Here is a 12570-nt window from a genome sequence, read left to right as displayed (position 1 = left end):
AGCCCCACACCAGCTCTGTCCTAAATCCCCAAACCCTACCCCAGCACGTGGTTGTTCCCCCTCAATCCCCCTTCTCCAAATGCCCAAATCCATGGATGGCGAGAGCACCGAGAATGGCCGCGAGATCTTGTCGTATCATTAATGATGATTCATCATGCGATCTCCAATACATTCTTGTTTGGTTTAATGGAGCCATTTTGTCAAATCGCCATGACATTCATAATTAAATAGAATAACCAACTAAAGCTGAGAGAACCGCTGCAAACCTAGTGTCATTTGGGTCTCTCCTGACCTAGATGTCATGGGTCATGTGTATTATTTGGCCAAGATTCCAAATACCACTACCTAATTTACTCTTGTTTGAAATTTAGAAACTAAAACTTAATATCTCTCACCCTCAACCTGAAGCCTTGATAAATGTGTTTGTGATGCACATGGTTCTTTTACCAAAAGTAATTAATTTACATGGAACTGGCGACACCTTCTGCAATGAGGTTATACAGAAATAAGAAATATTGAACACCAACATTGTGATTTGATTTTCCTTTTGTTGGATCAGTCATTGGTGTCCTCATGTTAAAAGACTAAGGACTCCACTATTCATTCCTGATTAGATGTGTCACTGTTCTCATGTTAGAAAATAAGTACTTTGTTATTTGATCTTCACTGTCATTGATCTCCTGATTGCAGGAATCCAAGGAGTTGTTATTGGCACCTTACAGAGGGAGGGATGATTTCTTGTCATGAATGGTCACGCTTTGAATTAACATTTCTAGAATTGTTCATGTGGTGCTTTCATTGGTCTTTTTTTCACTAGAAAAACTACTTTGTTCTTTGCAGGTACCGAATCATGAAGATTGCAATGTCTCAAAACTTTAGAATTAATCTGCTTGTATTTTTTAACTCTGACATTTGATATTTTATTTTGCCATGCTTCTTCAGAAGTTCAAAATTGTTATTTGTCTTAAGCTATTAAAACTTTGAAAGGAGATAGCATGCTATGTATTCCAAGTTAGGGGGTGCTTATCCCCGAACGGGACTAAGCTAAGTCTCTGGGATGATGTTTTTTATCTCGGTTGCGCCGGCCTTTGCCCAAAGGCGCGCCTCGTCTTTGATGACGTTGGAGAGACGGGAAGGTCGATCGCCATCAAAGATGCATGCATTCCGCTGCTTCCAAAGCCACCAAGTGGTGAGGATGATGAGGGAAGTCAGTCCCTTGCGAGTAGAAGCGGGTGCTTGGGAGTAGGATTTAGCCTACCATCATCTGGAAAGCCGTGTCTGAAGGAAATATGCCTAGAGGCAATAATAAAGTTATTATTTTATATTTCCTTATTCATGATAAAGGTTTATTATTCATGCTAGAATTGTATTGATTAGAAACTTGTGTCTGAAGGAAATATGCCTAGAGGCAATAATAAAGTTATTATTTTATATTTCCTTATTCATGATAAAGGTTTATTATTCATGCTAGAATTGTATTGATTAGAAACTTATATACATGTGTGAATACATAAACAAAAACCGTGTCCCTGGTAAGCCTCTAATAGACTAGCTCGTTGGTAAAAAATGGTTAAGGTTTACTGACCATAGACATGTGTTGTCATTTGATAACGGGATCACATCATTAGGAGAATGATGTGATGGACAAGACCCATCCATTAGCTTAGCATATGATCGTCCAGTTTATTGTTATTGCTTTCTTAATGTTAAATACATATTCCATCGACTATGAGATTATGCAACTCCCGGATACCGGAGGAATACCTTGTGTGCTATCAAAAGTCACAACGTATCTGGGTGATCATAAAGATGATACCTTGTGTGCTACAAGAAATATGTCAACTTGTGACCTTCTGTTAGTGACCCTGAAAGAATTGGTCATAAATCTACGACCATTTGAGACCGATTGGTCAAAAGCTGTTCGGGGGGCTCCAAACCCTAAACCATTGCGACCATTTTGGTCAGAAAGGTCGTAATTTCCTTACACGAAATGGTCATAAAGCAAACAGCGCTGGTCCGCTGCCTTATTTCTAGCTGATAACGACCAATATAGATGGTCATAGCCCTGTAAATTGTGGTGGGTTGCGATGATTAGGCGCCACCTCATCAATTTTGCCTATGTGTCATGTCCATGTGTCAAATTTTTCCCTAGGTTGTGAGGCAACCTATATTTCTGTTATTCTCAAATTCCAAAAAAATCTCATAAATTCTTTGGATCATATCTTCATCAATTATGTCAAAAACCTTCCTTGCCTAGTTCAAAAATAATTCAACAATATTCATTTTCCTATTCTGTTCAAAACATCACTTTGTGAAGGAAGTGTTATTTATATATTCTTGATTACCCTAAAAAATTTGGGCACTCTTTCCTATCCAAATAATTGCCTCGTGACAAAATTCAGCTCCATTTGCCTAGTAAATCTTCCTTGGCAAATTTCCAAAGTTTTCATTCAGCTAGAAGTTTTGTGAAGGAAGTACTAGCTATGCAGATCCTAATGAGATGAATTTTTGCCACATCTTATATATGCCCATATCATAGCTCTCCACAAAATTTTAGCCCCATATAACAATTCATGAGAGCTCACGATCCAATCTTTGTTTCTGGTAATATTTTCATTTTGTGAAGCAACTATACTTTAGATTGCTTTATAATTGCTAAAAATTTAACAGGGCATGACCATACCTATGTAACTTACCTACACTAAATTTGAGCTCATTTCATTTATCCAATTTCTCTCAATAATTTTCCCAAGTTTCTGTCTAGAGAAGAGCATTGGAAGGAAGTACCACTTTGGTATGTCCAAATGGTATCAATTTTCTACAGTGCTTTCCTATGCCCAAATAACCACCCTCCACCAAATTTCAGCTCAGTCCTTCACTATTTTGAGCCCAGCCTCAACATTCATATTTCTGTCCGGTGTGGTACTTTGCAGAGCAAGTGCCACCTAGGATCCTCCATTTGAGCTCAAAATTTGTGAATAAACTCTTCTTAGTAGATGATCATCCTCAGCCAAAACTCACGCCCATTGGTCATGTGCATTTCCCATACCGCTAATCAAACACTTGGTTGCTAATTCATGTTTGAGCATACTTTGGTCTCGTCGTGAGATTCTTCTGTTGCCACTTTCTTCCTATAACCTACTCGGGGAGTGATCAACCCACTAGACATGCCTAGGCCACCCAAAATGCAAGGCAACGCCACGGTCACGCGGTGACCACGCGACGGGCATGCGAGTTTATGCGCTCTGGAGTTGGGGCCCTCGGCCACCGTCCAAACCTCGATGTATCGCTGCCAAACCATGTATTTCTGATTAAATAGATACTTATGTACCTAGAAATGATTTTTGGAAAAAATAAAGAGCAAATTATAAGGCAGTTGCAGTTCAAATTTGACCCGCTTCCTCCTAAATTGACGGAAATTTGTCCTTTTCATGAGAGGTGGATCAAAACTTTTTACACCCAAAATTTTTGTCAATTGTGAATTAAATATGGCCTAATATTTTATAAAATTGACTCGGTACAATTTTGCAACAAATATATGGTAGGTCATTCACAAAAAAACTCATTTTGGGCACTCGAAAAATGGAAAATGAAATTTTCGTCAAAAAAAATGAAAACTTCCTTAGGGTCATTGTTTGCCATTCCAATATGCACCATTGTGCACAATATGAGATCATTTGAACAAACTATGCCATGAATATGGCCATAAAATAGATCATTTGGCTTGAAAGCCATTGATCTCCACACATGATAGCTCGCTTCTGAGAACACTTTTTAAAAATAATTATCGTATTACAAGTTTATTATTTTTCTTGGTAACTTGGCCACATATACTGACACAATGCAAAGGTTTTCCATTTTCTTGATTTTTTTTTTGAATTTTTCATGCTCATTTCAAAATGCGGTCAAAACGACGGGAATGACAGTTCCTAGCTAGTGGTTGAATCTTGGAAATATTTTGGTGTTTCTCTGATTAAACAGATACTTAAGTACCTAAAAATAAATGTTGTGAAAAATAAAGAGCAAACTATGAGGCAGCTGGAGTTCAAATTTGACCCATTTCCTACTGAATCGACATAAATTTGTCTTCTTCATGAGAGGTGGATAAAAATTTTTGACACCCAACCATTTGGTCAATTGTGCATTAAATATGGCCTGGTATTTTATAAAATTGATTTGGTCCCATTTTTGCAATAATTATTTGGTAGGTTCTTCACAAAAAAACCTCATTTTGGGCACTCAAAAAATGGAAAATTATTTTTTCGTCCAAAGAAAATGAAAACTTCCTTAGGCAATATTGTTTGCCATTCCAATATCCATCCTTGTGCACAATATGAGATCATTTGAACAAATTATGCCATGAATGCTACCATAAGATTGATCATTTAGCTTGAAAGCCATGAATCTTCACACATGATAGCTCATTTCTGAGAACACTTTTTTAAAATAATTACCGTATTACAAGATTATTATTTTTCCTGGTAACTTGGACACATATAATGACACAATGCGAAGGTTTTCTATTTTTTATTTTTTTTTAATTTTCTATGCTCGTTTTAAAATGCGGTCAAAACGGCGGGTATGACCGTTTGTAGCTAGGGGTTGATTCTTGCAAAAAAAATTGGAGTATCTATGAAGAAATAGATACCTTTGTACCTAGAAATGATTTTTGGGGAAAATAAAGAGCAAACTATGAGGTAGTTGCAGTTCAAAATTGACCCGCTTCTAGCTGAATCAGCGGAAATTTGTCTTTTTCATGAGAGGTGGATCAAAGCTTTTGACACCCAACCATTTCATCAATTGTATGTTAAACATGGACTAGTATTTTAGAAAATTGATGGAGTCCAATTTTGCAACAAATATTTGGTTGGTTCTTCACAAAAAAACCATTTTTGCCACTCGAAAAATGATTAAATATAGCTAGAAAGATCATAAATGCATACAAATTGGTGCTCATCCATAAAATGTGGTCTAACTCTAGTGAAAATTTGTGTGGTGCCCTTTTGCAAAATATTTTTGATAGCTACTTCACAAAATCCCTCTATTTTTATCACTTGGAGACTATTTTAAATCACAGACTTTTTGAACCAATCATAACTCTTCTCGTGGATCACCCCCCTTCTCCGATTGGGACCATCCACATTTGGCAAATCCAATGTCTCTCACTTGGTCTCAGCAGCCCAACCAAAACCCTAGCAACCCCCGACCGCCTCTCTCTCCCCCTGTCCCCAAGAACACACCCGCCGCCGCCTCTCTCTCCCTCTCTCCCCGATCCAGAATCCAGGTCGGCGACGACGTCCCTTGATGTCTACTACACAACCTTCTTCTTGTAGAAGTTGTTGGGCCTGCAAGTGCACAGGTTTGTAGGACAGTAGCAAATTTCCCTCAAGTGGATGACCTAAGGTTTATCAATCCGTAGGAGGCGTAGGATGAAGATGGTCTCTCCCAAACAACCCTGCAACCAAATAACAAAGAATCTCTTGTGTCCCCAACACACCCAATACAATGGTAAATTGTATAGGTGCACTAGTTCGGCAAAGAGATGGTGATACAAGTGCAAAATAGATAGTAGACAAAGGTTTTTGTAATCTGAAATAATACAAACAGAAAGGTAACAAGTGGTAAAAGTGAGCGTAAATGGTATTGCAATGATAGGAAACAAGGCCTAGGGTTGATACTTTCACTAGTGCAAGTTCTCTCAACAATAATAACATAGATAGATCATATAACAATCCCTCAACATGCAACAAAGAGTCACTCCAAAGCCACTAATAGCTGAGAACAAACGTAGAGATTATGGTAGGGTACGAAACCACCTCAAAGTTATTCTTTCGGATCGATCTATTAAAGAATTCGTACTAGAATAACACCTTAAGACACAAATCAACCAAAACCCTAATGTCACCTAGATACTTCATTGTCACCTCAAGTATCCGTGGGCATGATTATACGATATGCATCACACAATCTCAGATTCATCCAACCAACACAAAGTACTTCAAAGAGTGCCCCAAAGTTTCTACCGGAGAGTCAAGAACACGTGCCAACCCCTATGCATAGGTTCATCGGCGGAACCCGCAAGTTGGTCACCAAAACATACATCAAGAGGCACATGATATCCCATTGTCACCATAGATAAGCACGGCAAGACATACATCAAGTGTTCTCATAAAAGACTCAATCCGATAAGATAACTTCAAAGGGGAAACTCAATTCATCACAAGAGAGTAGAGGGGGAGAAACATCATAAGATGCAACTATCATAGCAAAGCTCGGGATACATCAAGATCGTGCCATAGAGGGAACATGAGAGAGAACACGAGAGAGCGAGAGAGAGATCAAACACATAACTACTGGTACATACCCTCAGCCCCGAGGGTGAACTACTCCCTCCTCGTCATGGAGAGCGCCGGGATGATGAAGGTGGCCACCGGTGATGGATTCCCCCTCCGATAGGGTGCCGAGAAGGGCTCCCGGGAGGTTTTTGGTGGCTACAGAGGCTTGCGGCGGCGGAACTCCCGATCTATCTTCTCCGTGGATGTTTTGAGGGTATGTGGGACTATATAGGCGAAAGAAGTCGGTCGTGGGGTGCTCGAGGGACCCACAAGACAGGGGGCGCGCCCTACAGGGGGGGTGCGCCCTCCTATCTCGTGGAGTCCTCAAGTATCTTCTGACTTGAACTCCACGTCTCCAGGATGATATTCTTCCAAAAAATCACGTTGCCGAAGGTTTCATTCCATTTGGACTTCGTTTGATATCCCTTTTCTTTGAAATATTGAAACAGGCAATAAAACAACAATATGGGCTGGGCCTCTGGTTAATAGGTTAGTCCCAAAAGTAATATAAAAGTGTATAATAAAGCCCATAATCATTCAAAACAGATAATATAATAGCATGGAACAATCAAAAATTATAGATACGTTGGAGACGTATCAAGCATCCCCAAGCTTAATTCCTGCTCGTCCTCGAGTAGGTAAATGATAAAAACAGAATTTTTGATGTGGAATGCTACCTTGCATGATTCTCAATGTAATTTCTCTTTATTATGGCATGAATGTTCAGACCCAAATGATTCAAAATAAAAGTTCATATTGATAAAAGAATAGTAACACTTCAAGCATACTAATCAAAGTAATCATGTCTTCTCAAAATAGCATGGCAGAAGAAAGTTATCCCTATAAAATCATATAGTCTGGCTGTTGCTCTATCTTCATCACACAAAGTATTTAATCATGCACAACCCCGATGACAAGCCAAGCAATTGTTTCATACTTTAATAATCTCAAACTCTTTCAACTTTCATGCAATACATGAGCGTGAGCCATGGACATAGCACTATATGTGGAATAGAATGGTGGTTGTGGAGAAGACAAAAAAGGAGAAGATAGTCTCACATCAACTAGGCGTATCAATGGGCTATGCAGATGCCCATTAATAGATATCAATGTGAGTGAGTAGGGATTGCCATGCAACGGATGCACTAGAGCTATAAATATATGAAAGCTCAACCAAAGAAAACTAGTCGGTGTGCATCCAACTTGCTTGCTCACGAAGACCTAGGGCATTTTGAGGAAGCCCATCATTGGAATATACAAGCCAAGTTCTATAATGAAAAATTCCCACTAGTATATGAAAGTGACAACATATGAGACTCTCTATCATGAAGATCATGGTGCTATTTTGAAGAACAAGTGTGGAAAAAGAGATAGTAGCATTGTCCCTTCTCTCTTTTTCTCTTATTTCATTTTTTTCTTTTTTTTCTTTTTGGCCTTCCTCTTTTTTTTCTTTTTGTAAAGTCCGAAGTCTCATCCCGACTTGTGGGGGAATCATAGTCTTAATCATCCTTTCCTCACTAGGACAATGCTCTAATAATGAAGATCATCACACTTTTATGGATTTACAAATCAAAGCTAGAACAAGATATGACTCTATATGAATGCCTTCGGCGGTGTACCGGGATATGCAATGAATCAAGAGCGACATGTATGAAGATTATGAAGGTGGCCTTGCCACAAATACGATGTCAACTACATGATCATGCAAAAAGCAATATGACAAAAGTAATGTGTGTCATAATGATAATGAACGGAACGGTGGAAAGTTGCATGGCAATATATCTCGGAATGGCTATGGGAATGCCATAATAGGTAGGTATGGTGGCTGTTTTGAGGAAGAAATAAGGAGGTTTATGTGTGATAGAGCATATCGTATCACGGGGTTTGGATGCACCGGTGAAGTTTGCACCAACTCTCAAGGTGAGAAAGGGCAATGCACAGTACCGAAGAGGCTAACAATGGTGGAAAGGTAAAAGTGCGTATAATCCATGGACTCATCATTAGTAAAAAGAACTCATATACTTATTGCAAAAATTAAGAAGTCATAAAAAACCAAGTACTACGCGCATGCTCCTAGGGGGATAGATTGGTAGGAAAATACCATCGCTCGTCCCCGACCGCCACTCATAAGGATGCACAAGCCAAGTACACTTCATGTTTCAAATTTGTCACACAACTTTAACCATGCGTGCATGCTACGGGACTTGCTAACTTCAACACAAGCATTCTTTAAATTCATAATCACCCAAGTAGCATGACTTTAATATCACTACCTCCATATCTCAAAACAATTATCAAGTATCAAATCGATCATAGCATCCAATTCACTTCCTATGATAGTTTTCATTCAAATTACCATGTTTTTTAAGACTCCCAAAATAATATAAGTGAAGCATGAGAGACTAGCAATTTCTACAAAACATAACCTCTGCCGTGCTCTAAAAGATATAAGTGAAGCACTAGAGCAAACGACAAACTACTCCAACAAGATATAAGTGAAGATCAATGAGTAGCTAAATAATTATGCAACTATGTGAAGACCCTCTCTCATTAAAAAAATCAGATCTTGGTATCTTATTCGAACAGCAAGCAAAACAAAATAAATGACAATGCAAGGATAGCACAACTCATGTGAAGAAGCAAAAACTTAGGCTCAACCGATACTAACCGATGATTGTTGAAGAAGAAAGGTGGGATGCCTAACGGGGCATCCCCAAGCTTAGATGCTTGAGACTTCTTGAAATATTATCTTGGGATGCCTTGGTCATCCCCAAGCTTGAAATTTTGTGTCTCCTTAATTCCTCTCATATCATGGTTTCTCTTCTTTTTATCAAAAGATTCATTCACAACAATCTCAACAAGAACTCGTGAGATAGGTTAGTATAAACCAATGCAAAACCTTATCACTTTCTACTGTAACAAATCACTAAAATTATTATTCAACATTGCATACTAAATGGATCTGCATATTTAATACTCCTATCCTTAAATAGGATCATTAAACAAGCAAACATATGCAAACAATGCAAACATAACAGTAATCTGCCAAAACAGTACAGTCTGTAAAGAATGCAAGAGTATCAATACTTCCCTGACTCCAAAAATTATGAACTAAAATTCCCACTGTAATAAATTTATCAGATCTTAATATGCAAAAAGATTCAACGTTATTCCATTCTCTGACTTTTCTAGGGAATTTTTGCAACAGCGGTAAACTTTCTGTTTTCAAACAGCAATATGTATACTAGCAAAATAAGCATGGCAAAGGCTATCCTTGACTTTTTTATTGAAACTAAAGATGCAAAACATTATTCTAACTAACAACAAGCAAATACTAACAAAAGAAAATGACGCTCCAAGCAAAACACATATCATGTGGCAAATAAAAATATAGCTCCAAGTAAACTTACCGATGAACGAAGACGAAAGAGGGGATGGCTTCCGGGGCATCCCCAAGCTTAGTGTAACACCCACGATGCGGCTATATCTCCCACGTGTCGAAGCACGACTTAGAGGCATAACCGCATAGTGGTTTTGTCGCAAGAAGGGTCATCTTCACACAATCCCATGTAATGAACAAGAATGGGATAAAGAGTTGGCTTACAATCGCCACTTCACACAATGAACATATAATAAAACATACATCATTAAGAGTACACACATAGTCCGACTACGGACGAAGCCAAAAGAAAAGAAGATAACCCAACTGCTAGATCTCCGATCGTCCCAACTAGGCTCCACTACTGATCAACATGAAACGAAACATAGCAATGACCAAAATCTTCATTGAGCTCCCGTCTGAGCTCGGTTGCATCATCTGCACTGGTATCATCGGCACCAGCAACTGTTGTGATAGTATCTGGTGAGTCACGAGGACTCATCAATCTCAAAACCCGTGAGATCAAGACTATTTAAGCTTATGGGAAGGAAAGGGGTAAAGTGGTGAGGTTGCAACAGCGACTAGCATATATGGTGGCTAACATACACAAATAAGAGCGAGAAGAGAAGCAAAGGAACGGTCGTGAACTAGCAATGATCAAGAAGTGATCCTGAACTCCTATTTACGTCAAACATAACCCAAAACCGTGTTCACTTCCCGGACTCCGCCGAGAAGAGACCATCACGGCTACACACGCGGTTGATGCGTTTTAATTAAGTCAAGTGTCAAGTTATCTACAACCGGACATTAACAAATTCCCATCTACCTATAACCGCAGGCACGGCTTTCGAAAGATTATACCCTGCAGGGGTGTCCCAACTTAGCCCATGATAAGCTCTCGCGATCAATGAAGGATATACCTTCTCCCAGGAAGACCCGATTAGACTCGGAATCCCGGTTTACAAGACATTTCGACAATGGTAAAACAAGACCAGCAAAGCCTCCCGCTGTGCCGACAAATCCCGATAGGAGCTGCACATATCTCGTTCTCAGGGCACACCGGATTGTCCAAACTTCCGGTAGGCCAGCCCAGAGTTGCCCCTGGTGGCCACCGGCGGTTGACAGGTTGGACCAACACTCACAACGAGCACTGGCCCGGGGGGGGGGGTAAAATAAAGATGACCCTTGAGTCTGCAGAACCCAAGGGAAAAAGGCTTAGGTGGCAAATGGTAAAACCAAGGTTGGGCCTTGCTGGAGGAGTTTTATTCAAAGCGAACTGTCAAGGGGGTCCCATAAATCACCCAACCGCGTAAGGAACGCAAAATCCGGGAACATAACACCGGTATGACGGAAACTAGGGCGGCAAGAGTGGAACAAAACACCAGGCATAAGGCCGAGTCTTCCACCCTTTACCAAATATATAGATGCATTAATAATATAAGAGATATTGTGATATCCCAACACAATCCTGTCCATCATGGAGCAATCTTCAACTTCACCTGCAACTAACAATGCTATAAGAGGGGCTGAGCAAAGCGGTAACATAGCCAAGCAATGGTTTGCTAGGAAGGGTGAAAAGGTTAGAGGCTGACATGGCAATATGGGAGGCATGGTAAACAAGTGATAGGTAGCGCAGAATAGCAATAGAACGAAGCAACTAGCAAGCAAAGATAGAAGTGATATCAAGGGTAATGGTCATCTTGCCTGAGATTCCACTAGGAAGAAGAACGAGTCCATGAAGAAGACAAACGGACGTAGTCGAACGAATCCTCACAACTCCAGAACGAAACCGAAGCTAACGAGAGAAGCAAACCGGAAAGAAGCAAACAATATGGTAAACACACAAGCATAATCATGGCATGATGCACAGACAAGTATGATGCATGTCCGGTTTAATGAGGCATGGCATGGCAAAGTGCAACAAACAACACTACAAGTTAAGTGGAGCTCAATATGCAACGAGTTGCATATTGACGGAACACCACATCGATTATTTAGTTCTCTCTCGTTTAGGAACACAACAATATTACCTGTTATTAAACATGGCAAAAAGGGGGAAGCATAATAAAACTACCTAGCTATGCAATTTTAAATGAGGCCGGAAACAACAAACAACAATTCCGGAAAATCCTCCTATGTCATTTAGTAGTTTAAAGCAAACACAATTTTAAGCATTTAAATGTTGTTATCATGATGCGGATGACATATACAAGTTTTATGCAATTTTATGAAAACGTTAACATGAGCATGATATGAAACATTTGGTCACCATGGCGGAACGAAATGGGTGCCACGGCGACGAAACGAAAATGGTGCCACGGCAACATATCGGTTCCGGTAGCTCACGGAGATACCGGTGCAAAAGAAGTGGGCGTGAGCGTGTCATGCAAGGATGGTGGGGTGATCCTGGCTACCGGGTTCCCACGGGTCAATGGCATAGGAAACGAGGAACGTGCAAAGACCTCTCTCGGACACGGTGCAAACACGAGCATCTCATACAACACACATTCATTCATTCATGGTCGGTCATCTCGGGGTTATACCTTCGAAGCGTGCATTTTCGGAGCGGTTCAAAACGTCGAGGGAAGTAGACGTTCTCGTGATGTAGTGGAAGTAGTTGTACACGTTCGTCGTGGAAGTAGTCGTTCTCGTGGCGGTAGTGGAAGTAGTGGTACACGGCGACGGTAGTGGTACATCTTGTAGTGGAAGTAGTTGTTCATGTGGCGACGGTAGTTGTACACATTTTCGTAGATGTTCAGGTCGACGGTAGTGGTACACGCGACGTTGGGGTACTTGTCGGTCCGGTCTTGGCGGTGTAGATGTACACGTTGTCAGGGTACTTGTCGCATCACCGGT

The sequence above is a fragment of the Triticum aestivum genome, chromosome 3B (assembly GCF_018294505.1).
Source record: "Triticum aestivum cultivar Chinese Spring chromosome 3B, IWGSC CS RefSeq v2.1, whole genome shotgun sequence".
Lineage (NCBI taxonomy): Eukaryota > Viridiplantae > Streptophyta > Magnoliopsida > Poales > Poaceae > Triticum > Triticum aestivum.
Note: the sequence above shows the minus strand (reverse complement) of the source record.